Source organism: Amblyomma maculatum, chromosome 10, assembly GCF_055883805.1.
Source record: "Amblyomma maculatum isolate TAMU_Amacu chromosome 10, ASM5588380v1, whole genome shotgun sequence".
Classification (NCBI taxonomy): Eukaryota; Metazoa; Arthropoda; class Arachnida; order Ixodida; family Ixodidae; genus Amblyomma; species Amblyomma maculatum.
In genome coordinates this window covers 21,256,838-21,281,563 of record NC_139353.1, presented here as the reverse complement: position 1 = coordinate 21,281,563, position 24,726 = coordinate 21,256,838, and the positions used below count along the sequence as shown (strand labels likewise).

Sequence of the window (24,726 nt, the reverse complement as noted above, 5' to 3'; positions counted from 1 at the left end):
TTATTATTATTATTATTATTATTATTATTTCCTAATACAAAATGAACGTGTTAGGTTTACTTAAGCCTAAAAGGCCTAGTCTGTAGGTTAAGTTGTACGTTGCTTTCTGGACCCACATTGGCCGTAATTACAACTAGGCTTATTTAAGAATAGCTGAGCCTGATAGGCTTAACAAAGCTTGTTTAGGGCTAAAGTACTTCCAGATTTCACATGTGAAACTTGTGCATGACTATGGCTACACGGCTGCCTTTTTCTCTTTCCCTGCCCTTCAGACGCAGGCCTCCTGAGGGAAATGAAGCATGGATTTGCCCCTAGTCCGTATGGGCTCAGAAACCTGCAGGTAAGCTAAGCGCTGCTTTTAAAACAAGCATCGGCTTGGGTTTAGTTTCCGGGCTCGATTTTGAAGGTGAAGCGCGCTTCGGAGAAATACCAGCGAAATCATGATTAGGGACCTTGGTGGTAGCACACTACTACTTTCGGGGCCTCAGGCAATCAAAGACGGCAATGTTTTATCATTATATTCTCGATACATTGTGCAATAAACCATAATCTCCGATAATGCCGTTCTTGTTCTTTTGTGCAGGACATGACGAATTGGGGATGGCGTACAACAAAGTTTATTCTCTACGAAGCATGGAAATGGTACCTTCTGCATCCAGTATTGGCCAGGGCCACCGCCTTCTACGCACCATCGGTTGGTACGGCGCTATTATAAGCGCCTAAAATATCAACAGCTGATGCGAATGTTTTCGGGAACGTTCCAAGTAGTGATAGTAGCAGCAGAAGTCGCTGTTTTTTTCCTCCTTTTTTTACCTGAAAGTGTCGAATGCTGTAAAGCTGTCTTAGGGAAACACGCAGTGAGACCTTTTGTGCGCTATTTCCAAGAGGGCTTGCTGATCGTGTGCCTTAACAGTTCTATATATGCGTAAATGTGAGAGGTTGAACCAGCAGCCTGTATTTATCATAATTCTTCAGATAGCTGAAGAAAAACTACAGCCGCAATTAGTCGACCGCAATTGATGATAAGCTGCCATTGAGTCGATAGGCTACTCTTTTGCGTCGACACTGCTTATTTCGTACTTTAACACTATGGAGAAAATGCTTTTCTTCTGAATTCATTGTGATAAATTTCTCCTAGAGGCATGGAAGTCGAGTCGCGAGGGTGACTTCTTTGAAACGACGTTCTCTCAAGAGAAAGAAAACATGTCCTAGTGTAAAAAAATGTCAAGCAGTAGCTTTAGCAGCATATCAGTAATAGTAGTTGCAGGACTTGTGCTGGTAGTGATTACAGAATTAAGGTTAGCGGCAGTAGTAGCATAAGAAAAAGTAAAGGTGGCAGGCAGCTGTGGAGCTAATGGGGGTAGCGGCAGAATAGTAGTTGAAGTATTATCACCAGTTGTATAAAATGTAGAACTTGAAATTGGCTTTTTGTTTTAAACAAAGAGACAGTGCCCCACTCTTTCTGGCGCCAGATTCGTCAGCGGCGTCTATATGACTGCCTGCTGTAAATCCTTCACACAACCACCGTGCAAGAAGCGCAGAGTGGAAACGTTTTGACACCCCGATGTTTAAGCACACCGATAAACTTTGTTTCACTAAACCTTGAATAAATTGTTTTAGGTACCGCATCATAATCTCATCATACCAACCACCTCGTACTGAACTGTAATCGCTGAACCGTACTTCGTTAATATCGCAGATTTTTCAGTCCTTAAATACGTTAAAAGATGATAAATATAGGTTTTCAGGGTGATTTTATAAGCATAATTATCTAGAGCTCTAGAAGGCGCGTTCTTTCACCGACCTTGAATATTACCGACCACATGCCAATTGAGGTATTCTTTCAAGATTTGGGAAATAAATCACTCTTTGTGCGAATATGTATGCTTGACAGAGTGTAGCTGCGAGCACTAGGCCACTCTTGTACGAAGCGAGCGTACACCAAAGGTGCTGTTCCAGCGCTCTAGAAAAGTTTATTGCTGTCTCTACTGATACACTTCTAAGAAGAAAGACGCGTTTCTTTAACAGTCGTAACTTCAATATTCCATTACATCGCAGCATTTCGTGGAGGTGGCAGACTACTAAAAACAAACTTGCTTTCAAGCCTGTGCACATGTCGAAAAACTGGAATAACTTAATTGAACTTCCTGAAATAATATTCACACGCTAACGATTTCTGCCGATTCGTAGTAAAAAAATTACTACATTATTCTTTTCAAGCTCATCGCCCTTCTGACCTTGCAGCTTCTGCCTGTGTTCTACGCCACCTACTCGTCAATTTTTGTGGCTTGGCTCTTCGGCTGGGAAGTATTGATCTTGTTCCTGGGCCAACACGCCGCATTCTGCGCCATCACCTGGTTTCGAAAGCCCATACTGTGCTACATTCTCGCATTCGCAATGCACTTCCAGAAATTCGTGAGCCCATTTAATGGTTTCGAGGTGAGTTCAGCCAGTCCTTGTTTTCTCTTCTTCGTTCACAATACTTTCATACACGCAGCACTGCGGTAAATTTAAAGAAAATGAAAAGAAGAAAAGCCTATATATTTCGCCCATTACGAAGACCAAAATTGGCTGTAGTTTAGCTCTGGTTCAACCGGGTTGAATTGCGTTAGCAATACCTCCATCGCTGCGCTTATAGTTCAGCATGTAGTGTACCTCACCCTTCCTTGGACTATGTGCCACCAAGGAAGGGTGAGCATATTGGTCAGTGTTATTACGCTGAAACGAGACTGCAAGACAACTAACCGGGCCAACACCTGGGAATTCCATAACAAAAGTTTCTCTCCGGGCCTGTCAGCACCTAATACCAGTCATTTTTCGTCGATTAATGCCCTAAGCCACTAATATTACCTCTACTAATATTCTTGCGTTGCTTTATAAGACATCATATCATCTCATGCAGCTAAACCGACAGAGACGACAGGATAGACATCCGTATGGAACCACCACATGACTAAAATTAGAGCATGAGCTGTATATACAACTTCCTTGGATCATAGACGTTGGAAGTACACGGATGCTGAATGAATGAACGTACGGCAGCAGCGACTGAGCTTAGAAGCTGGAAATTGAATCTGAGGAATACGAAGCATGCGTGCTTGACGCTACTCGTAGCCGCTGGTGAGGGGAGAAAGAAACCCTTTTGCTCCCGGCGCTGGGCGGAAAGGCATGAAGTAAAATAAAGGTTAAAAAAAGAAAAAGAAATTTAAAGCATGCCGGAAAGGGGAGTTCTTATGGCCTTGCTTTCTAGATGGCATAGCCGGTGCTTGTGAAGGTCTAAAAACTTGCACCCGGGGCACACTTCCCGCTGAGTTGCATGGTGCGACAGCCAGAAAGCTTTGCAGTCTTTTTGGCAATGGGTCATGTGATCGACTCGCTAAGTCGGATGAACATTTCTGCTTCCTTTTCCCAGTATATTCATCCCAGGTACGGACTCATGCCATACCGGGCAGCCTTCGTCACGTTCCACTGGAACCTAATGCGTGGCATAAGCTTCAGCATGGACTTCATCAACACCCAGCGGTCCGAGACTGACGAAAGCCGCCGCCGGAAGTGGCCGCCTTACTGGGAGACGCTCGCCTATTTTTTATACCTGCCCACGATCTACACGGGACCGCCACAAAACTACGACTACTTCATGGAGCAGGTATGATGTGCGGTTGTAGAGGCATGCTCCAATTATAGCTAGTTACCCTTGAAGTCCTGTCAACCAATTCCTTTTTCTTTTTCTTTTCTTTTTCCTCTTTTTTTTTTTGCTTCTCTGCTTAGCGCGCTTGAAGTGCTTTCGACGCTCTGTAACGCCAGATCAGGACATAGAAGCTAATTCGTTTACTCTCCAGAGCTCGATCGATACTTCTGTCTTGACTTTCAGGTGATAGCTTATAGAGCTCGTTCGGTCGAAAAGCCGTCGGCGTCGTAGTAGTTGTAGTAAATGCAGTAGTCGGCGTGTCGTAAAGGGGGGCTGCGTAAAATATTCGTATCATGGCAATTTGTGGTTCTAGTGATTAATGATTGATTGGTGTGTGATAGGCGAAGAAGACTTAATGAGATCACTGTTATTAACTGATCACTTAAAGAAGTGAAAACATTTGAGAAATTAGAAAGGTGTTCACAAATATCCAATTGTTCAGCATGAAAACCCTATGCCTGATAATGCTAATTAGAAAATTTTAAAGCGTGTAATTGATCAATTATTGTTCACAGTTTTCTTAAATAAATAAAAATTGAAACGGTTGTCCAATTGTGTCAAAATGCTACAATGATATATCATTGTTTGATAATCCTGATAAAAAAATGTAGAGTGTAATTGATCAATTAAATAATTATTTGATATAAGTGAAAAATATGAAATTGAAAAAGTTGTTTCAAAGGTGCCTAAATGCTCAGAATGAAAAGCCAATGCCTGATGATGCTAATTGAGAACGCTTTGAGTGTGTGATTGATCAGTTAATGAATTGAAAGAACTGAGAAGTAAAAATTGGGTTCAAAGGTGTCAAACTCCTTGAGAATAAAAAGCCAATATTTACAATACAAAGCATCGGTGTATAAACGACTTAAAAAAAAACTTAAAGGAGTGAAAACACATCGTCCGTGTTTACGAAGAGCTATCGCCTCATAGCTTTAACGGCGGAGCTTAAATGTCCCCCTAATTTTGTGTCATTTCCTCTTCTGTTATATACCTTGACTGATGACACGCCTGCCCTGCTGTTGCGTTAACGTTAGCTGATGCAGATATCATCACGAACCCATCAGGAGTCGCAATAAGGATGTAGATACTTTGCTCATTTACAGAGGTCCATATATATAATGCGCCTGATATGTTTCATCCATAATGGTGCAGATAGGCCATTCATTACAGTGCCGCCAGCACACCGCTATGACGTAGCGACACTTAGTACATGTTGGCGTTTATAGACTGCGCCTTCCTAACGAAAGATAGGTCGATCACACCCGACAAAAACGGTCATTCGAAAGCAAGGAAAGAGCAAAAAAAAAAAAGAAATACACGTGTCGCCGCCAGCGGCCTATTTCGCAATTAAACTGCCTGCACCGGCACTGTTCACTTGCGGATTCCGGAGGCTATTCTTAACAGACATTCAAATCAAAACGGCCTCCACCAGTCCTGGATGCGGACATTCGAGTTTAAATCGACGGGCAGGAAAATGTTTGTATCCAATTTCCTATCCCTAATCGTCTTTATTTTATTCGGCAGGACCGATGCCAACAAACTCGGTGAGTGCCAGATAATCAACTTTACTGAAAACTATTCATTATTTGAAAGTTGTTGCTCTGACTCCACTGAGCATAAACGCTGCCTAGAACTGTCACCAGCTGTAGTATACTTTCATATCTTTCAAAAGCATTTTCACCACTCGAATAGAAAGTCGAAACCATTTCTCGCTGCCAACGTCGTTGTATGAGGTTCCGCCTGACACCGCAACGAACCAAAAGTCGGGAGGACTTCCTTTATAGAACCCCCAGCTAAATCAGAGAGAAAAATGACTTCTCTGAGGCATTGTTACACCTTGCTCCTCTTCAATGATGATAATAATGACTAGAACAGAAAAAATCGTGAAAACTCAGAAAACAACGCGATATAACAAGTATACAAACGTCAAAACTGGACTTTTGTGCATTCTAATCGATCAAAGGGAACTCCACAAGGTTAAAAGCGGACAGTAAACATGTCGCTCCTCTTCTTTGTACGGTGAAGAGAGAGAGATAGAAAACTTTTAATGAGCATAATAATCAGTAAGAATTCGCAGGAGCTGGGTGGTCGGTGCCCCTAGTCCAGGGCTCCGCTGGCAGCAGCTGACTTGCGGACTAGCTGAATAATCCAGGCTTGCTGGTCCAGGTTGTCGCTGGTCAGGGCCGCCTCCCACTGCTCGTGTATCGGGCATGGCACTAGTAACGTTGGGTCAGGTTTGTCCTGGCATTCCCAAGAGATGTGATAGAGTGTGGGGCTTGCACCGCACCAAGGACAGTAACTCGTGTATTTTGTTGGACTTATCTTATTTAAAATGTGAAGATTAGGGAATGTGTTTGTTCGTATTTTTCTCCAGTTTATAGCGTCCGAGGAAGGAAGTTGTTTGTGTGGTGGTGAGAAAATTCTTCTTTCTAACCGTAGGTGTTCCAGCCTGTCGCCGTAGGGTCCTAGGAGAGGGGTGGGGTAGGGATGGGGATCCGCCCGGTTTGTGAGAGCTCGGGCTAGATCATTCGCTACCTCATTTCCTTCTAGGCCTTCGTGTCCAGGTATCCATGTAATTGTGTGCGTCTGGGAGATAGAACGTAATATTGCACACGCTTTTCTGTGAGGTTTTTCGGCCAGGCAGTCCCTGCAGGCTGGTTGGGAGTCCGTCACTGCGTGTGATGACTTCTTTTGGTGGTCTCGTGTTTTTATGGTGATGGCTATTGCCAGTGATTCCGCTTCCGCAGGATCATTGGCATAGATCGAAGCCTGAATAATTGGCCTCTTCTGGTGGTCAACTGCAGCTATTGTGAACTTGCCAGGCTCGCCGTAAGCCCCTATTTCCACGTAGACAACTTCCGCGTCTTTAGACAATTGTTTTTCCAATGATTTGACTCCGGCTTTCCTTCGACCCTTCTGTAACTCATGGTGCATGTGCTTTGGTATCGGGTTCACATAGATGTTGTTTCTTGTGGATGTCGGAATTTGTGATTTGATCTCAGAAGTTCTTAGTGCCTGCCATAGCCCTAGTTTTGACAGGATTTCCCTACCCGCCTGCGTTGTTGTTAGGCGTTGTTTCTGACTCTCTAGAACCGCCTCCTTGAGCTCCTCGAAGTTGTGCACTCCGAGTGCCCAAAGACGTTCCGTTGATGTTGTTGACGGGAGGTTCAGGGCCGTTTTATAGGCTCCTCTTATGATAGTGTCAATGACCCTTTTATCAGTGATTCTAATTTCGTGATATGGGAGCCCGTAGGTAATCCTGCTAACGACTAGGGCTTGTACAAGGCGGAGGGTGTCCTCCTCCCTCATCCCTTTCCGGTGCCAGGTCACCCTCCTAATCATTCTGGAAATTTGGTTGACTGGGGTTTTGAGTGTTTTGATTGTATAATCCATTCTCAAATTGCTTTGCAACCACAGCCCCAAAACTCTGATCTTGTCCTTCTCTTGAATTGTCCGGTCTCCTAGAGAGAGCTGAATTTCTCCTGGGGACTTGTAATTTCTTCTGTGTAGCCTGATAAGTTCGGATTTTTCTGGGGAGCATTGAAGACCGCTCTCCCCGGCAAATTCCTCGACTAGGTCTACAGCGGCTTGCAGAGCTTCTTCTTTTTGCGCCAAGGATCCCTGAGTATCCCAGATGGTGATGTCGTCCGCGTATAAAGTGAAGCCAATACCATTGCGGGTCAACAGTTTTTTTGCTAAATTTATCATTGCTATGTTAAATAGCATTTAAGAGATTATAGAACCCTGCGGTGTACCTTTGTTCGGCATGGGTACTTTTGGTGATCGGATCTCTCCAATTCCTATGGTGGCTGTGCGATCTGAGAGGAAAGCCTTCACGTATTTGAAGATTTTCTCCCCGCAGTTGATATTGTTTAATTCGTGCAATATGGTTTGGTGGCCAATGTTGTCGAATGCTCCTTTGAGATCTAGTGCCAGAATGAAATTTTCGCCTTTTCGGGGTATGGTGTTGATGACGTGTTCCCTAATCCCGAGGAAAGCATCTTGCGTGCAGAGTCCCTTGCGGAAGCCCAGCATGCAGGAAGGAAAGATGTTGTTTTCGTCGATGTAATTTTGGAGCCTGAGGTGGACTACTTTTTCATAGAGTTTTCCCAGGCAAGGAGTGAGGGAGATAGGACGGAGACTCTCCACAGCCGGTGGCTTTCCAGCCTTTGGTATGGTGATGATATCGGCGTGTCTCCAAGCTGATGGGACCTGTCCCTTCTCCCACAGTTCTTCGTTGATGTACTTCGTTAAGTCTTGCAGATGTTCGGTGCTTAAGTTCCTAATCATGGCGTAGGTGACTTTGTCTCCTCCAGGGGCAGTGTTTCTTGTAAATGTACGGGCGGCTGAGTAGACCTCCGCCAGTGTTATGGGGGAGTCAAGGGAGGGGTTTGGTTGACCCGCATATGAAGTTTGGCAAGCCGGAGTAGGGTCTCCTATGTATTTCTTGTGCATGGCGGTGATCAACTCTGCATCTGTGCCCGGGTATTTATGGGCTATGGTGTGGAGGGTTCTTCTTGTGGCCGTTTTGGTTTTTGAGGCGTCTATCATGCTTCTTAATATTGACCCTGCTTTAGCCGTGCTTAGGGTACCTTTCAGCGAATTGCAGAAATCTGTCCAGTTTTGCTTGGCGAGCTTTATAGCATACTCTAGTGCTTCAGCCGTAACCTGTACTATCTTCATTTTAAGTTTTCTATTTAATTTTTGCATTTTCCACCGTTTTAACAGACTTTTTTGGGCTTCCCATAAATGTAGGAGACGTCTGTCTACTTCTGGGGTTTTTGTCGTTGTGTTGGTCTGGGTCGTTTTTGCATGAGCATCCTTTAGGCTTTGAACCCAATCTTCAATTGTTGTGATGCCGTTGTGTGGCGGTCTAATTTGTCTGAACTTATCCCAGTCCGTTATTTTAGTAGAGCCAATGTTCCTTTTAATACGGGTTGTCCTTAGGGATAAGCTAAGGATTTTGTGATCGCTGCCGAATGTTTCTTCTAGATTGGTCCAGGTGCAATGTCTTATGTTTTTGGTGAAAGCTAAGTCTGGGCAGGTGTCTCTGCTTACACTGTTTCCTATTCTAGTGGGGGACATGGTGTCCGTCATAAGACAGAGATCCAGCTGCTCAGCCGCTTCCAACAACTTGGTTCCCTTCGGGGTGTCCTTGTGGTAGCCCCATGCCGTATGTACAGCGTTTAGGTCCCCCATAATAATAAGGGGGTTCGTTCCCGCTATGCGTGTGCATTCCAGTAAAAGTGGCTTGAAATCTTCCTGCGTGTTGCTTGGAGGACTGTAAAGGTTTAGGACAAACACACTCTGCTTTCTTCTTTTTGAGAGATGACCTCAATGAGAACTTGATTAATTTCACTGAAGGGAAGGTCGTGCGGTATGACTTAGTGTGGGGGCCACTAGTGTAGCTATTTAAGTGCCGTGCCATGGGTGTATGTGAGGTATCCTTTGAGGTATGTTGTGCATCCTGTTTCTTGGAGACAGATGACGCCCGGAGGTATCGGTTGATTTTGAATAAACATTTGCAGGGAGCTGCGTTTCCTCTTGAAGGAGCGACAGTTCCACTGCCAGAGCTCTAGGTGGTTTGGTTGCCGGTTAGGGGCGGCAGCCATCAGCGTTGCTCGCCACTGACTCGCAGTCGCTGAGATCTGTCATGCCAGCGGACCTTCGGTGGGCTTTTAGTCGAGGGTCATCGGGGATTCCCGTGCGTTTTCGCACCCCCTGAGTTATTATTTGGAATTTCGAATTGAATTCTTCTTGAACTGCCGCAAATTGAGTTTGCGTGGCAATTTGTTGGTCTTGGAGTTGTTTGGTTAGTTGTGTCATGGTCTGCTGCATTTGATTAATCATTTGTTGCATTTGAGTAAGAATGCTTGGTGCGTTTTCTTGAGTGTGAAGTCCGAGAGTTTGTGTAAGCGGTTTCTGCCGTTGCGTTTGGAGTACACTCGCCAGTTGTGTTTGAGATGCGGAGGTGTTTACAGCATTTTGTACCGGTTGTGGTTGTACCAATACTATTGATGAGGGTTGGGGGGCAGTTTGCTTCTGACCCATTTGTAGGAGTTGTTGTAGTTGTTCTACCTTATTAATGCGTTTCTGTTGTTCTGATAGTTTGATTTTCAGTTGTCTATTGTGCTCTTCGAGCCTAGTGCAATCCTGACATGGACCATACCCGTTTAGAGCAGTGGGAGAGGCAACCTGAGCCCAGCTTACCCTTTTGGTGTCGTGCTCTAGCTTGTCTGGCGTCGCCCCTATCGCTTCTGGTGGTCCCTGCTGGTTGGGCCTAATCTGTTGTGTCTTCTGTTGGGAATAGTAGGCTGTCAAGTCCCGTCCCTTGGATCTCGATCGGGAGTGGGGTCTCTGTTTCTCTGCCAGCTGCTGTTCCTCCTCCTCCGATGAAAACCAGCGGCGCTCCATCGGCTTGATCTGCTGATCTCTCCGGCTAACGTGCTGCTTGGGGGGCTTCTGTTGCTGATTGTTATTGCTTTGTTTAGCTTTGTTGTTGTAACGTCCGATATGTGCCCTGAGGCGCTGCTTGCAGGCCTTGTCTCCCGTTGGGTGGTTTCCCTGCCAGGCCACGCACTTGGCTTCACATGTGTGGTTTTGCTCTGGTTCATGAAGGCCGCAGTTCCGACGTACTTTGGCGTTGGGTGTTGGGCAGACATCCGCTCTGTGGCCTGCCTTGAGACAGTCTTGGCAGATCTGTTGGGTTGGTCGATATGGGTAACATGCCGTCTCTCCCCCGTAATAGATGACGTAGCGGGGGAGAATGGCGCCTATGAATGTTAGCACTGCCGTGCGAGACTTTCCCAACATTCGTGCTTGAACGATCTCGACCCCTTGTGTGCGTAGTCGGATGTTTGATAGAAGCTCCTCTGATGGTGTGTTTGGATCCACTCCATGAATAACTCCTCTGATGACGTCCTCAGGCGCCGCCAGGTAGACGTTAACTTCGTAAGCCTTGTTTTCCAAGGTCAGACTCTTGATGTGCCGTATGGCGTCCGCAGTCTCGTCGTAAGGAGTGCTGACTATGATGATGTTCGATCCTGTGCCGGGTCTCACAATAAATTTGGAGAAGTCGCACAATGCTGGGTTGTTGCAGGCAGCCACGATGGCTCTTGAGAACTAAGTAGGAACGAATTTTCTGAGTTCCATGCCTTTCTTGGGTCATATTATCACCTTATAGTCAGTTTTAGGAAGGGGTGGTAATTTCCTCCTCTTCTGAGACGTTGTTTGATCCATAGCCGGCTGTACTGGCGATGCTATCGTTTTCCTCGGTTTCACGACGGTCTGCAGCAAGTGCGTCGGGGGAGCATAGATCTTTCCTGCGATCACGACTTGTTCGCCTCTTGCTAACCTTTGGCGATTCTTCTTGCGTATGTTTACGTGCCAGTTGGAGTAAAGGTCATCCGGCGTCCAGGCACGACCCTCTTCCATGTCCTTAGAAGTTTGGATTTGGACGTCTAATTCCATTCCCTTGTGTTTAGCAGAGTGAGCTGGGTTAGCGGTTGTTGAACACAGACCACTAGATCCCGCTTCGCCTTGGTCTAAGGTATCCATGCACTCTGGGTCGGCATTACTAGGCCTCGCATCCCCTAGCATTGCCGCCGCCGAGGAGCTTCAAAAGCCCATTTCGCTGTCCAATAAAACACTCACGGGTTTGAGAAAGGCCTCGGTGAATTCCGGATGACTTCAGGAAGGTCCTCGAAACAAACTTTCCAGGATTTGTTGGATTTTCCACACAATTTCCTTTCATGTTAGCCGAGCCCAATCGAAGTGCGTCCGCTCCCGTCGGCTTCTTCTTTTTCCTCTTCTGTACGGTGAACAAATCATCTTGTTTGAACAAATTAATGGTGGAATAAAGCCCTTCATTTTGTCTACTAAATATAGCCCGAAATTAAACGTCCCGCATGGGCACCGAAAAGGCGTTCCATTAGTTCGTGACCACGATCTGTCGACTGTTTGGATTCCTTTTTCTAGGCGAGATTTTGTGTAACCCTCACAGATAAACTGTTTAGTCCATTTACAATTCATGAACATATTCAAACCCTAACGCTTCTTTCGAGGTCTGTGCAGGGTATTTAAAGACAGGAAAATATATTTATGAAAAGTGGAAAACTTGCACAAATTATGAATGTTTCATCAATCGTCTCCACAGCCCACAAATGTTTGGGGTACCTCTACTAGCATTAAAGACATTGGGGATCCAGAACGGATACTCCTTATCTCCTCTTCAAGTCAGCAGACTCAGACCATCAAGAAAAAAAGCGAAAACAGGTCTGCAGTGCGCCCTAGCGTGTCCCTGCCCGTCCGCGTCACTTGGGCTTGGCCACTGAGCAGGACACACCGAGATTGCCTTGTTTACTTGAAAAGGCAAGAGTAACAAAGAACGCTCGTGAGGTGTCGCCATACCCAATTCCACGTGGTGGGAGAAAATACTTCTTTTTAATTACAAATTATATTGTAAAACAGACCACTGTTAAATTGTCTCGAATACTCAAAAAGACTATCTCTGTAGATATGTTGCATTATGTCATGACCGTAAAAAGAACGCAGTGCGATCCGCGATCCGTCATCGTGACCCACTGCCGCGGGTGACCGATGTGTACGCGCTGACTGCTTGCTCCGGAAGCGGCAGATTTGTGTGCCGACTTCCAGCATGTGGCGCTATCTATCGCCGTCAAGTCAACCTGGGCATGCGCAGTAGAACGCGCGGTGGCAGATTGCAGCAGCGTTTATATGAATGCGACGCCAGCGCACTGTATTTCCTAGCGCATCTCGATAAGACGATGCGCTATCGTTTACACGTTCCGCGTCAAGTCAGTGGCGCTGCTTTGCGTCACATTTGTGAGTGAGAGCGAAACCAAACTCACTCTTCCGGTTGCGCTCCCACGGCACCACGGCATACCTTGACCACGGAGCCTACTGCTGAAGCGTCCGGCGCCTCTTGTCGGTCTTCAGATACCTGCGTTAAATTTGGAATATACCTGCATCATGCATCCCACCGCAGCATTTCGTTAATACGTTTATTATTTTAGCAGCATGGACTAATTAATGTCCATGTCCCAGCTTTGTACCATAGCCTACATACAACAACTACAGCGTTGCCCTCGGATGGACAGCCTGCAGCGAAGCGCCCTTGCGTGCTACTGGACTTGCTGCAGGGCGAACGGGCAACGAATGGATTTTAAAACAATAGAATCACACAATGCAGGCTGGAGCAAGGGTGTCCAGAGCACTCGAAAAATGCCCGCGGGTGCGAAGAGAGCTAAGCGTTTAAATAGAACCTGCTTTAAAAACATTTTCTCTTGGACCAGCAGTTCTCTGCTTCAGCGCCCTAGACAAATGTGTCGGTGTCAAGTATCCACCCATCCATCGACAGAAGTGTAATGCATCGCACGGTAGCGTTCCGGCCGGCAGACACCAGCCGTAAAGCACCCCGCCGGGGTGGCGCAGTGGTTACGGCGCTCGACTACTGTTCCCAAGGACGCGGGATCGAATCCCGGCCTCGGCGGCAGCTTTTCGATGGAGGAGCAAAGCACGGCGCCCGTGTGCTGTGCGATGTCAGTGCACGCTAAAGAACCCCAGGTGGTCGAAATTTCCGGAGTACTCCACTACGGCGTCTCTCATTGCCTGAGTTGCTTTAGGACGTTAAACCCCACAAACCAAACCAAACCAGCCGTAAAGACAGCCGTGCCGGCTTATCGGTCGCAATTAGCCAGGGATAGCAAGTAACATTGGAGTACGCGTTGCCCAAATTCGCAGCAACAAAAGTGGTTAGAAGCGCTGTGAAGGTTATGTGACGCACTTAGGCCAACCGGAACGCTGACGCCCAACTCTTTCATTTTCTGTTGTATGAGTTGAAAATGCGCTACCGTCTTGAATCGAGTAGTTTACCGATGTTAATTTCGCTTACGATTGCGAAAAATTTTGTTGTTTCCTCGCAAGAGAAGAGAACACGTCCAGCGCACGCCTTGTCCGCCGACATCCTGTGTGCCGTCTGCCCGTATCCATGCCGTCTACGAGGGCCGTATGTCACCAGAAGTGAGCACTGGCGCGCCTTCTCATTATTCGCAATAGGATGCGCCGCTCTGTTTACATGCACCGTCCAGGTCAACTTCCCCCTCTCGACCTACCCTCGTCTGGCGTATTAATGTGATGCGCTTTCCTGGCGCATTATACCGGTTTACATGAATGCGATACGCCAGAAAGTGAATACGATGCGCTGTAGTCGTATTCATACAAACGCGGCTAGGATAACGGATCGCATATCGCACTACGCAAAAACTCTACTATCTTTCCAGGGTATCTTTAAAAAGGCATTCTGAAATTCGTTCCTGCAGATGAACAAGCCGAGGCCAAGCTGTACACTGCCAGAGATCGCTACTTGCATTGCAAGACTTCTCCGCAGCGGTGCACACTTTCTTCTCATGGAGCTCATGTCTCACTACTTGTACAGGTCAGTGGTTTTCAAGGCAGCCTGCGAAAACAAAGGCCCGGTTGGTCATGAACATCCTCGCTCATGACCACAGAAAATCAAGTCGCGTATTTCAGCCGCTACGCGTATAACTCGACATAATTTGTCGGCCACCGTCAGAAGCGTGCTAACTCCCTTTTGGTAGGAAGCTTTTAAATAACAATAATACTGGATCTGGCTGTCGAACGCTGAAAGAACAATTAGAAATTTAGAGAATTAGACGTAAGGGTCCGTACTACGAGTTTGCGTCGTGTCTAGAAGTATCGTTTTCCCTGTTTTCCGTTCTTATCGGAAGGAAAAAATCGCAGGAAACAGATAAAATTAATGTGCGCCGCCACTTCCGGCATTTCCACCAATCAGCCGTCTTAAAGTGCAATCGAACTCTACACTTCTGAAAACGATGTGAACTGGAATACGGGACCGGCTGCATTTGAACTGCAAGTCTTATCTCAATTAATTAATGGGGGCCATTTTCACGATCATCAATGAACAGTCACAGCTTCTTCCTCGCACAACTTCTTCCACGGAATAGGGCAGGTGTATGATTGCAGGGCATGTAAAACCAGATCTTTTTTTTTTTTTTTGTAGCAAAATTTTTCGATATCACTGCAGGATCTGCACTGGGGAAATCTGTAAGCTTGAGCATTACTGTGTTAACAAGATGTGTCAGCGGAATTCCGCGAGCGACAGATACGGCGCCTTTTCGTTCCTATAAACCAATTATAGAACGCCGGTGAACTTTGATGCGTTCAAAGGAACGACAAGGGGCGTTCCACTGAGACACGCGGAATCCATTCAGAAAGATGACCGTAAGCTGAGAACCGAAACCGTAAGATGGCTGGCGGCCATTTTGGCTCCCGAATACACACATAATCGGATTTAGTTATTTACCTAATTACACCACATTAAAAATTGGTTACTTGCACACCTTTTCTTCACGCTCTATTCAACGATATCATTCTTTTTCGAATAGACCAACTAGTTCCTCTTTTACTGCTCCAACAAGGTCACGTGCATGCGAAACCCGCCTACATAACTATACAATGCTAAGGCATTAATAATTGCAACATAGTTAACCTGATCGTGATGGAAGTCGTAGCATCACATGACCATCTTCTGACCCGCGACAATGCGTTTCTGTGCAATCAATTAGTGTTAAGAATGCGTATGTTCCACATAACTAATATTGGGAGGAGGCGGGAAGGGTGTGATACACTTAAGCTCCAGCCTTTAAGAGTATTACGCGACAGAGCTAGTGACTCCCGTTTACCAACTTTTCTTACGGATCCATGTTAGCGTACAATAACATTCCTGCTCATCTAATTACTAATTCCTAAATTAGTTCCCTACTATATCTCATATACTCTTGAATATAAAGTCTTAAGTTAAAGATCGCTCAAGAAATATGTAAAACCTCGCTTAACGAAGCCGTACAGATGTGCCTGCGTAGTCTAGAGGCAGCGTGTCGGATTTAGAATAGAAGGATCCCAGCGGGCCGATTCTGATACCACCCTCCCCCCTGAAAGGAAAGACTCGAGTTGGCAGCTATTTCCGGATTGGTCATGTCATGGGGTCCGGTAACATTTGACGAATGTGCGAGTGTCATGATTTTTCGCTCAAAAATGACACCGACATCCTATTTTCTGGAGAAACGGGTCTTTTACGTTATCCCGCTAAAATTGAGCTAAGTTGCAGCGTTTCTCGTCGAAGTTGTTTTCCGGACAGTTTCTCACAAATGTACGGCAAATCAAAATGTAAACTGCGCGAAAAAAACGGGACAATAGGCGAAGGAACACAAACAAGGCAACACGGGCGCCAACTCGCCCGCAAAAATAATCTAATGCAGTACGGCAAAAGAAGAGAAAGATGCCACCTTGACAAATTTAAGAGCTACTTTGTACCGAAGCCGACCGTAACGTATCAACACTATTTTTAAAAGATAGCCACCCAATCACGCGTTCAGTCTTCTGTAAATTCTTGGGAGCCACGTCAAGCTAAATATGCTCAAAATTTGCTTGTGACCCCTACGGTGATCGCACGGCGGCCCGTGAGCGTCACTTTACACGGCCGATCGTCACTCTGTCATACAAGATGCGTGACCTAAAAGAAGTTCCAGATAGCCTCGAATCTCGAATCATTTTAATGCTGAAGTCGCACACTACTCAGGATATATATGACATATGTCTCTCGAACGAGACCATCCGACTAATGACTGTGACTCATTTTCGTGACGCTGCGGTTAATCCGATTAAACAGTTGTGAACCCCCGTTCATCGGCGACATCGTAAATCTCAACCGAGCAGGTACGACGAGATTATTCCCTACCTCCAGCGAGCAGATCGATACCATAGGCTGCATAGCAGTCATTTGTCAGCAAAAGCTTCATTTTAATTTTCTGAGCTGTATCCGACAATATTCCGGTTATATTTTACCGTGCTGTGAACGATCTTAAACTTTTCTGCTGACTGCGAGTCGTTCTTCTTCCTTCACGTCTTTTTTTTTTTCTCATCGTACGTCGTTTCTTTTTCAGTTCGGCAATGTCGAAGTGGCCCATGGTAGTGGCAACAATGGACCTCCCCAGTGTCTTGGGCCTCGCCTTATCTCTACTGTTTACCTTCTACGTACGCTACTTGTTCACCTACGGATTTCCCGGTGCCCTCGGTCGGGCTGAAGGCTTCGACGTCCCGCCGCGGGCGAAATGCATTGCTAGGATGTCTAGGTGCTCTTTCTTCTGGAGGTTGGTGCTCACATTCACATCTTGCACTGTGCCCATTAAGAAACCATGAAACGTGTCTGACAATTATGTGAAAACATCGTAGACATCGAAATAAGGGTCGACTTAAAAGGAATATAGAAAAGGTGGAGGTAATCGAACTAACAGTTTTGAAAGGTGCCACAAACATGCAGTTCTGGGGGTTAGGTCCTAAGTAGTCTAGTGGCGCTTTAATTTATACTGAACCTGACAATACAAAGCTTCGAAGCAGTAATGAAAAAAGTCCGGCCTGTCAAGTGTTCAGATTTTGTTAGGTGCAAAGTGTGAACTGGTGCTTTCATACGAGAGAATTAAGCGTCGGAAGCATAAAAAGACAGAAGCTCGCAGTCGATACAAGTATTCGCCCTTACACTTGATCCATTCGGTCCGCCTATGCGACCGTGCAACAGTGCGAGATAGATACACGCAATAGAAAGGGGCTGCCTGCAGGTTTTGACGCCTCCAGGTTTTGACGCCTACAGAAATTGATTCCTGTTAGACTGCACCTTCCTCTTAATGTTCCTCTGGCATCTTAGAGCCAACGACGGATAACGCTCCACTTGGCGCCCAATGTATATTTGTGAAAGCAGAAAAGTACCGCATGGTCCAGAGGAAAAAGCGATGGGCTGTGTGTTTTTTACCCACGACACTTGTGAGTAGCGGGGAGTTTTTCTCTAACAGAGTCTACAACTAACGTGTGGTTTCCACAAGGTGTATGACGGTGACGAATGTGACGCAAGTTCTGAGTGATTCATGGCTGCACCTTGCCCCAATATAGTCCTTAGCCTGGCTACACTAATTACCCCAGGCAATTGTGAATAAGGAATAGAATAGAAAAGAAGATACAGTTCAGTTTAACTCAGTGAGAGAAAAAAACTCGTCACGTGTTTTTCTTTCTTTTTTCAGGCACTTCGATCGGGGTATGCACCTGTGGATAAGAAGGTATGCATCTGAACTGCGCATCTCTAAACTACTGAATGCAGCCATGTTTGCGAAATACTTCGTCAACTAAATATGCGCACGTATTGTTTATTGTCTCGCAAGAAATGTACGCAGTTTGTTTCTAGGGCTTTAGGAAAGGGCGCATAAATATGGCTCCCTTGATGAGACATTACTGTGACGCTCCAAAACACCCATTGATTAGGAATGTGTAATGCAATTTTTATTTTTCAACGAAAACAAATTTGGATAGTCTGGCTTCAATTTTGAATAAAGTGTTAACAGTTTTGTTAGAAACTAAGTGTATAGTAAGGATTGAATAGCAGGAGAACCGAATCTCATGCGAATTGAGTATTCGATGGATAATTCGTTCTTCACGAAAATTCGTACAAAGTGAATGCTCGAGTCCAACGTTCAAATATTAGCATCGGCGCTAATATGAACGCAGTTAAAGCTGCAGCTGTGGGAAGAGGCAGCATTGATATTCACTAGGGGGTCTTGTTACGAGTGGTACGTGCTAATAACGTGTTTCCAGGCTGCGGGTGCAGGGGCGCTGCGCCGGTTGAGTAAGGAAAGCTGGGCCGAAGACAGACAGTAGGAAAATCGAGAAAAACTGTATCTATACATTGAAGGGTTACAAAAACTAACAAACTGAGAGTTGAGATGGCTGCTTAGGGAGCCGCTGAGGAATCGCCTTAGGAATCTCTTCTCGATGAGAGGGCTGGACGCTTTTAATTGCCTGTCTCGTTGTTTGTCCGTCTTTTCCCATACAATCATAGCGACTTGGTCTTGGACGCCGCTTCTGAGTGGTGTCAGGGACGCTCCTTAGTTCGCTTGTTCAGCTGACCGAGGCCTTGGCATTAATTGAAAGCGCTCCTCTCTCCATCGTCTCCCTTGGCCGAGTCAGTGGGATAAATCTCCCGAAAATTTCCTCTCCTCAGGCAATGTCCTCACCGACAAGTTGGTGTGCAGTTGACCAAAATCAGCTAGCTTTTTTTTAACCAGGAATCGAGGCCCCAAAGATGGTTCAGTGTCTTCTTCCAAGAGCTTCCTGAAGGCGGATACCTCCGAAACCAACGAAGCCAAGCTATGTATAGCATAAAATACCCTGCCCCCCCCCCCCCACCCCCCCCCCCTCTTCCGGCACCGGAGCCACCCTGGTGAATAGTATCTGACCTTTGAAAATTGAGTCCCGATGCCAGTACTAGATGCCGCCCCTAGATGAGCATCTGATTGACGTCAGCAGTCAGATGGTTTAGCGACAAACCAGCTTTCGCATGTCTGCTCGGCTTAAGTTAAAACTCTGTAGTATGTTATCCTACCTTAGCCGAGGTAACGGATGGTTGAAAAACGTCTGTTGTATACTTCCTGGCAACGTTTACGCATGTGAAAATATAGGAGTAAAAGCTTGTCCAAAAGAGCTGATAGACTCATCAACAGTTCATTTTCACAGTTCCTCGAGTTTATGCACGAGAAAATGCAAGGAAGACTGCGCACAACAGTACAAACATATTGCTTAAGTGTACTATATGCAGCCGCCAGTTTCATGTAATAGTTTTTTGCTCAAGTTCAAGTGCGGGGGAGTGCCCATAAGCACTTTATGTTTTTCACTGTTTGATTTTTTTCCTTTCTTTTGTTATTTTTTTACACCTTTTATTCATTTAAGTAGGCAATTATCAAAATATTTTCATATCGCTGAGTACTTATCGGAAGCGATCCAACATGAAAATAAATGGAGAAAATAAGTAAGCATAGCTAATTGACAGTTCCCAATTTTAAATAAGCAGAGCCCCATAAGCACATAAGAGGCGATTTCGGCTAGCAGGTAATCCCTAATGGGCAGGCTGCTCTTCTGAATGGCAAAATTGTTTTTAAAATTTCCATGACATTCCAAACGTGAACATTCCAGAATTATTCATCAGTCAGATGTACTTCCTCAACGTAGCATGAGGCATGCCTTGGCGGTAGGAGCGGTTTTAGTTATTGTTTCGGCAAAACTGAGTAGAAAAGAAGTTATCGGAAACTTTTTCGACTTGCGAATGGCTGATAAAATTTAGTCTATGTGAATATTGCCCTTTTCTGAAACCAAATAGAATGTGAATAGTACGGCTTTAACACTCTCTGAAAAAGAAAATGACATGCATGGAGAACATACCACCCTATGCATTCACTCTGTTTATAAAGTATTGTCACATTTCATTCCTCGTTGGGCGGCCGCATCATCCTGCGTGGATAGTTAAGCATCTGAGCCAAGAATAGTCTTCCACTGATAATATCTACCAATAAAAGCGCCTTTAAATTCTATGGCGAATATCTTCAGTTAAGCGGCTCTGATTCCTCGCGACATAAGTGCGCATTTTCTATGAAAGGTCATAGGTTTTTTTTTTGTGAGCTGATGCTTTTATCAAATGCTATCTGTCGTTTTATAAATAGCTAGGAATCTAATGTTTTGCTGCCCATCGATAATATACTGTTTTGGAGCCGCCAGCCCCAATGCCAGCTACAATAAAAGTTCACTTTGGCTACAATACCTGTTAATATGATCGGTGAGTCCCAAAGCTAGCCGTAATGGTGTTTTTTTATTCTTATAAAATTTTTTTATTGCTAAAAGTGTTTTAGGAACTAAATAGGAGACGACGTGTATGTCTGGCGCGTGTCGCGTAATTGGGAAAGTTAGTCGGAATGTAGGAACGCGCACACGCGCTTTCTCGTCAAGCCAAGTCAGATTATGGCTGAATGGATTACTTACGGCGGGCAGTAAACCTTTGGAGTTTTAAATGTAGCTTGGAGGTGTTAAGTTCGTTACACGGTGAAGTTTTCATAAATTCTGCCTCGATAGCCATGCCTGAACGTTGTGTTGTCGTCTGAGGCAGGTTGCATACCCTTCAGAAGCGCACACTGTATGTTGAGGCTATTAATTGGAAAAGAACAAGAATAAAAAGTTTCAACCGACACTACCGACGTATAACGCGCGTAATTCAATTTGACATATGAAATATTTGGTCAGAGAGGATAGAGTTTGATTTGGCACGGTCGAAGGTGGAAAGTCCCACAAGTGAGACAAAGCGGAGAAAAGGTATACAATAGCGACCCAAACCCGGGGGTGCGGGCCCGGTGAGTCTCTCCTAAGATTTCCGTTGAAGTAGCGGCAGGGTTTGGAATAAGGGAAAGAGATTGGGTTTTTGGGAAGGGTTTGTTGGAACTGGAAAGCCATGGGGACAAAGTGGAATTCATTCAAATGATCCAGTTAAGCCGAGCTCTCGTTTCGGAGTAAGTAGAGAATGTTTGACCTTCGACCCACCGCATTCCCAATAAAAAGAAATGTTATTTGTGTTGCCGGTTAAAATTTGTGCTCTGTGCTGTAAATTCATGAGATGGGCGTTCGTGTCCTTCACAATACCTGAACATAATGCGTGTCCTATTGCTGAGGTTTCTAAAAGCAGCAGAAAGCCTTAAAATGCCCCAACTGCAGCGCCCCGAGGCCCGCCTTTCTTCGTCATATCCACTATCAGTAATATGACCTATGTTTATTTACTTTGGGTTAGAAAAACGACGGCTGCTGAGAGTGATTCCTGAAGCACTCGGTTCAATTACGAATGTCATATTTTATTTTCTGTAATCTCACTCTCCTCTCTCTCTCTCTCTCTCTCTCTCTCTCTCTCTCTCTCTCTCTCTCTTCACGTACTATTCGAAGACTGTTTACGGAGCGCGAAAAACAGTTCCAGTTGGCCTTTAAGGCGGAGAGAGACTATTTCTTCCCGATATACCGTTCCCTTGTCTTAAAAAGTGGGAAAACTATAATGACATTTTCAATGTTTTTTCTATTGTTTCAGATATCATAAATATACAAAGTATATTGCTTATATTTGAGCATAACGTTAGAAAATTATGCCTTATTATTCCTTTGGGAAATGTTTGGGGTGTTACTGCTTGCCTTTAATCTCTCTTTTTATTATTTTTGTTCCTTCATGGATGTTTCCATTGCGTTCATGTACCATCTGTTTAACAATTATATTAACTTGATGCCGTTTTAAAGCGACCCAAACTTCTCTAACATATACTACAGGTCATATGTATCGAATATATATGAGATAAGATAAAATGGGGTGACAAGATCAAGAAAATGATTTTTGCATATACCGGTCGACTGCAGCAGGCCCAGGGCAGCGCTTATTGGAGGTGGTTCTAGAGGGGCTGCTGCAGAGTACCTGATTAAGCTTGTGATGATGCCGATGGCAATAGTGGTAGTGGTCATGGCAGTAGTACTGATGGCGATTGTCCCAGATCGACTTTGAGAAGTCTCATAAGAAATTTCTCTGCCACCATGCCGTCGCACACGCAGGTACGTCTACATTCCCGCGGTCGGCGAAGGAAGACACCCCGTAAGGATGGTCATCGGGACGGCCGTTGCCTTCGGCTTCACCTGGGCATGGCATAGCATGATGAAAGCAGACGCCATCTGGTGCTCGCTGAGCGTACTCGGCATCGCCCAGGAAGTGCTGCTCGTCGAAATCAGGAAGTGGCAACCCATCAAGAAATTTGAGGTATATACTTTTGTCCAATGCTTGTTGGGGGATCCCCATGGCGGAGTATATTTGTAATAAGGAAGTAATTACTGATTAGTGTACACCTGAGCGCAGCAGAAGCTCATCTCTTCGTGTGCCACAATGTCTGTCACATATGAAGCCGACTGTGCAACGGCAAGGCTCGCATGCAGGTCTTGTGTATGTTCTATTCTTTGACAGGGTCTCTACCTGGCTTCAGCTCACCGGATGCGAGTGGCCGCGGCCGTACTAGGCGCCCCTCACTTTATGCTCACAATCTGCGCCTGCCTCTTCCATCTGGCCGAAATCGACACTGTCCTTGTGATCTGCAGGAGGGCCACAGGTATGTGGAGACGGCCCCGCAGACATTACTGCATCTTTTTTTTTTTCTGCGGTGTCTGTCCATCCATGCTCGCAGAATAACAACTGAGGTGTTTAGATCCTCTTTCTTTTCTTTTTTTTTTCAACATATTATGCGATCGGAACAAATTGCCTTCAGATACTTCTTGTATTAGGTACTGTGAGATTTGTCTTTTTCTGCTTTGTCATTGCTTTCTTAAAGGGATGGTTTGCGTGCATGGCTGCCACTACTTAATTTATGTTTTCTTTTTATGTACACCCTCCCCCACAGTAATGCCGCTTGATGCAGTGTATAAATACACAAATGCCACTCAGTCATTGAGCTAGCTATATAAGAAACAGCACGCTGAAAACAACGCCATCAAGTGGTACAAATTACCGAGCCTTTCTAAGCGGGCAAATGCGCAGACTGGGTTCAGTGTTAAATTAGCATCACATTTTGCGCATTGTGGTCGACAGAACTAGGCAAAAAAAATAAGTTCAATGCATGAGTCATTGTTATCATATAATTCGAAAGCTTAATATACAGGCGTTTCAGGAAAGTCCGGCAATAATTTTTTTAATAGAAAGGGTTTAAGGTAAAACATGAGTTTTTAGCCAAAATATTACCGGTGTTAACGAATCAGAAGAAAGTGATAACTGTTGCCTACCAAAATGGTTAACTGAATTGTAATAGTTAACTTTTAATAGCAACAGGCAGGTACATTGTTGCAATTAGAGATTGTCAGCTGTCTATTAGCAACAGCCATTGAGGTTGTGAAATAACCATACATATATAAGACGACGCGTGGCGTTATGGCTCAACAGACTTCAGCCATTCCTTGCTCAATTCGAAAGTCGCGTGCCGGCTGTGTGCCTACAGCGGCGTCCATCAAATCGCATCGCTCCATGGCACACGATCCATGTGACATTTGACCCTTCCGCGCAGGGCCGCCTGCCTCTGCTCATTGCTCCTGAAGTGACATATGAGGTGAGGAAGGTCACAGAAGGGTGCTTGGTTGCAGTTACAGTTTCGTATCTAGCCCTTATTAATAGCTACATCAGATTTATTTATTTTTAGAATTTCGTAGACACGAATAACTTCCTTGCTGTCGTGCCAACTGGGCGATCTCGTGAGGTCTCGTGACGTCATACAAACAGCTTGCCAATCATTTCCCGTCATGTCACCTGCAAGCTAACACCAGCCCGAGGAATGATTTCGACACCTCGTTCGCAACGCCGGCAGCTACTGCAAAGCCGGTGCTGGAGTTCCTCTAAACGGGAAACTATAACGCCGTCGCTTCAATATTGCCGCACTTATTCTGGTAATTGTCAATCAGTAAAGTTCTCGAAACGCACTCAATTTCTTCTTTTCTTGTGTGTTTCTCTTTATTTACAGGTTTTCCACTGCCTCTTTTACCTATCCTGGTTCTCCTCTATTGCGGCTGTCAAACCTCCATGGACGCGGCGGAGTGGGATGCGTCAGCTTCAGCCAGGAGAAAACAGGCTTCCTCTTAAACATATTTAATCAATCGCTATGTCAAGAAAAGTCTGACGATTCAAGCCGGCTCAAACCGTCCAGTCTTCATATTTAATTCATTCTCATCAGCATTCATGGACACTTTCGGCTCTCAGTGCTTCCATGCGTACGTCGGAACACAAAAATATTCCTCACCTTTGCACCTTTTGCCGCGAATGGAATCTCGCTGAGGATGATAGAATGATTTCATTCCCAATCTTACCCTGTTTTTGTATTTATCATGCTCCATCACGGTTGAAGCGACACCGAAGCATTCGTTTTCTCCTCGTTGAATATGTACAAACTAGCGGCAGCGGGTGCGTATCATTTAGCCTGAGCCAATGACGCAGAGTTAGAAAAGGACAACAGATTAAATTGGAATGCAGTTGTGTACAACATCCCAGCGCAGCGCCACATGAGGCAGAACAGCGCCGTGTTTTGCAGCGAAACAGCCCTCATATTGACGGCTGA

At 45.3% G+C, this 24,726-nt stretch overlaps 1 pseudogene across 1 annotated transcript in view; it reads left to right on the top strand.

The window, feature by feature from the left end:
• LOC146175800 (protein-cysteine N-palmitoyltransferase HHAT-like protein) overlaps positions 1-24,446 on the top strand; it is a 34,851-nt pseudogene extending 10,405 nt beyond the window's left edge. Inside the window, exons 3-12 of the transcript XR_014701344.1 lie at positions 273-340; positions 584-694; positions 2,245-2,439; positions 3,413-3,646; positions 14,029-14,144; positions 16,693-16,899; positions 17,821-17,856; positions 22,196-22,397; positions 22,599-22,740; positions 24,136-24,446. The product of XR_014701344.1 is annotated as a protein-cysteine N-palmitoyltransferase HHAT-like protein (transcript). The remainder of the gene's footprint in view (positions 1-272; positions 341-583; positions 695-2,244; positions 2,440-3,412; positions 3,647-14,028; positions 14,145-16,692; positions 16,900-17,820; positions 17,857-22,195; positions 22,398-22,598; positions 22,741-24,135) is intronic.
• Positions 24,447-24,726: the final 280 nt, after the last annotated feature.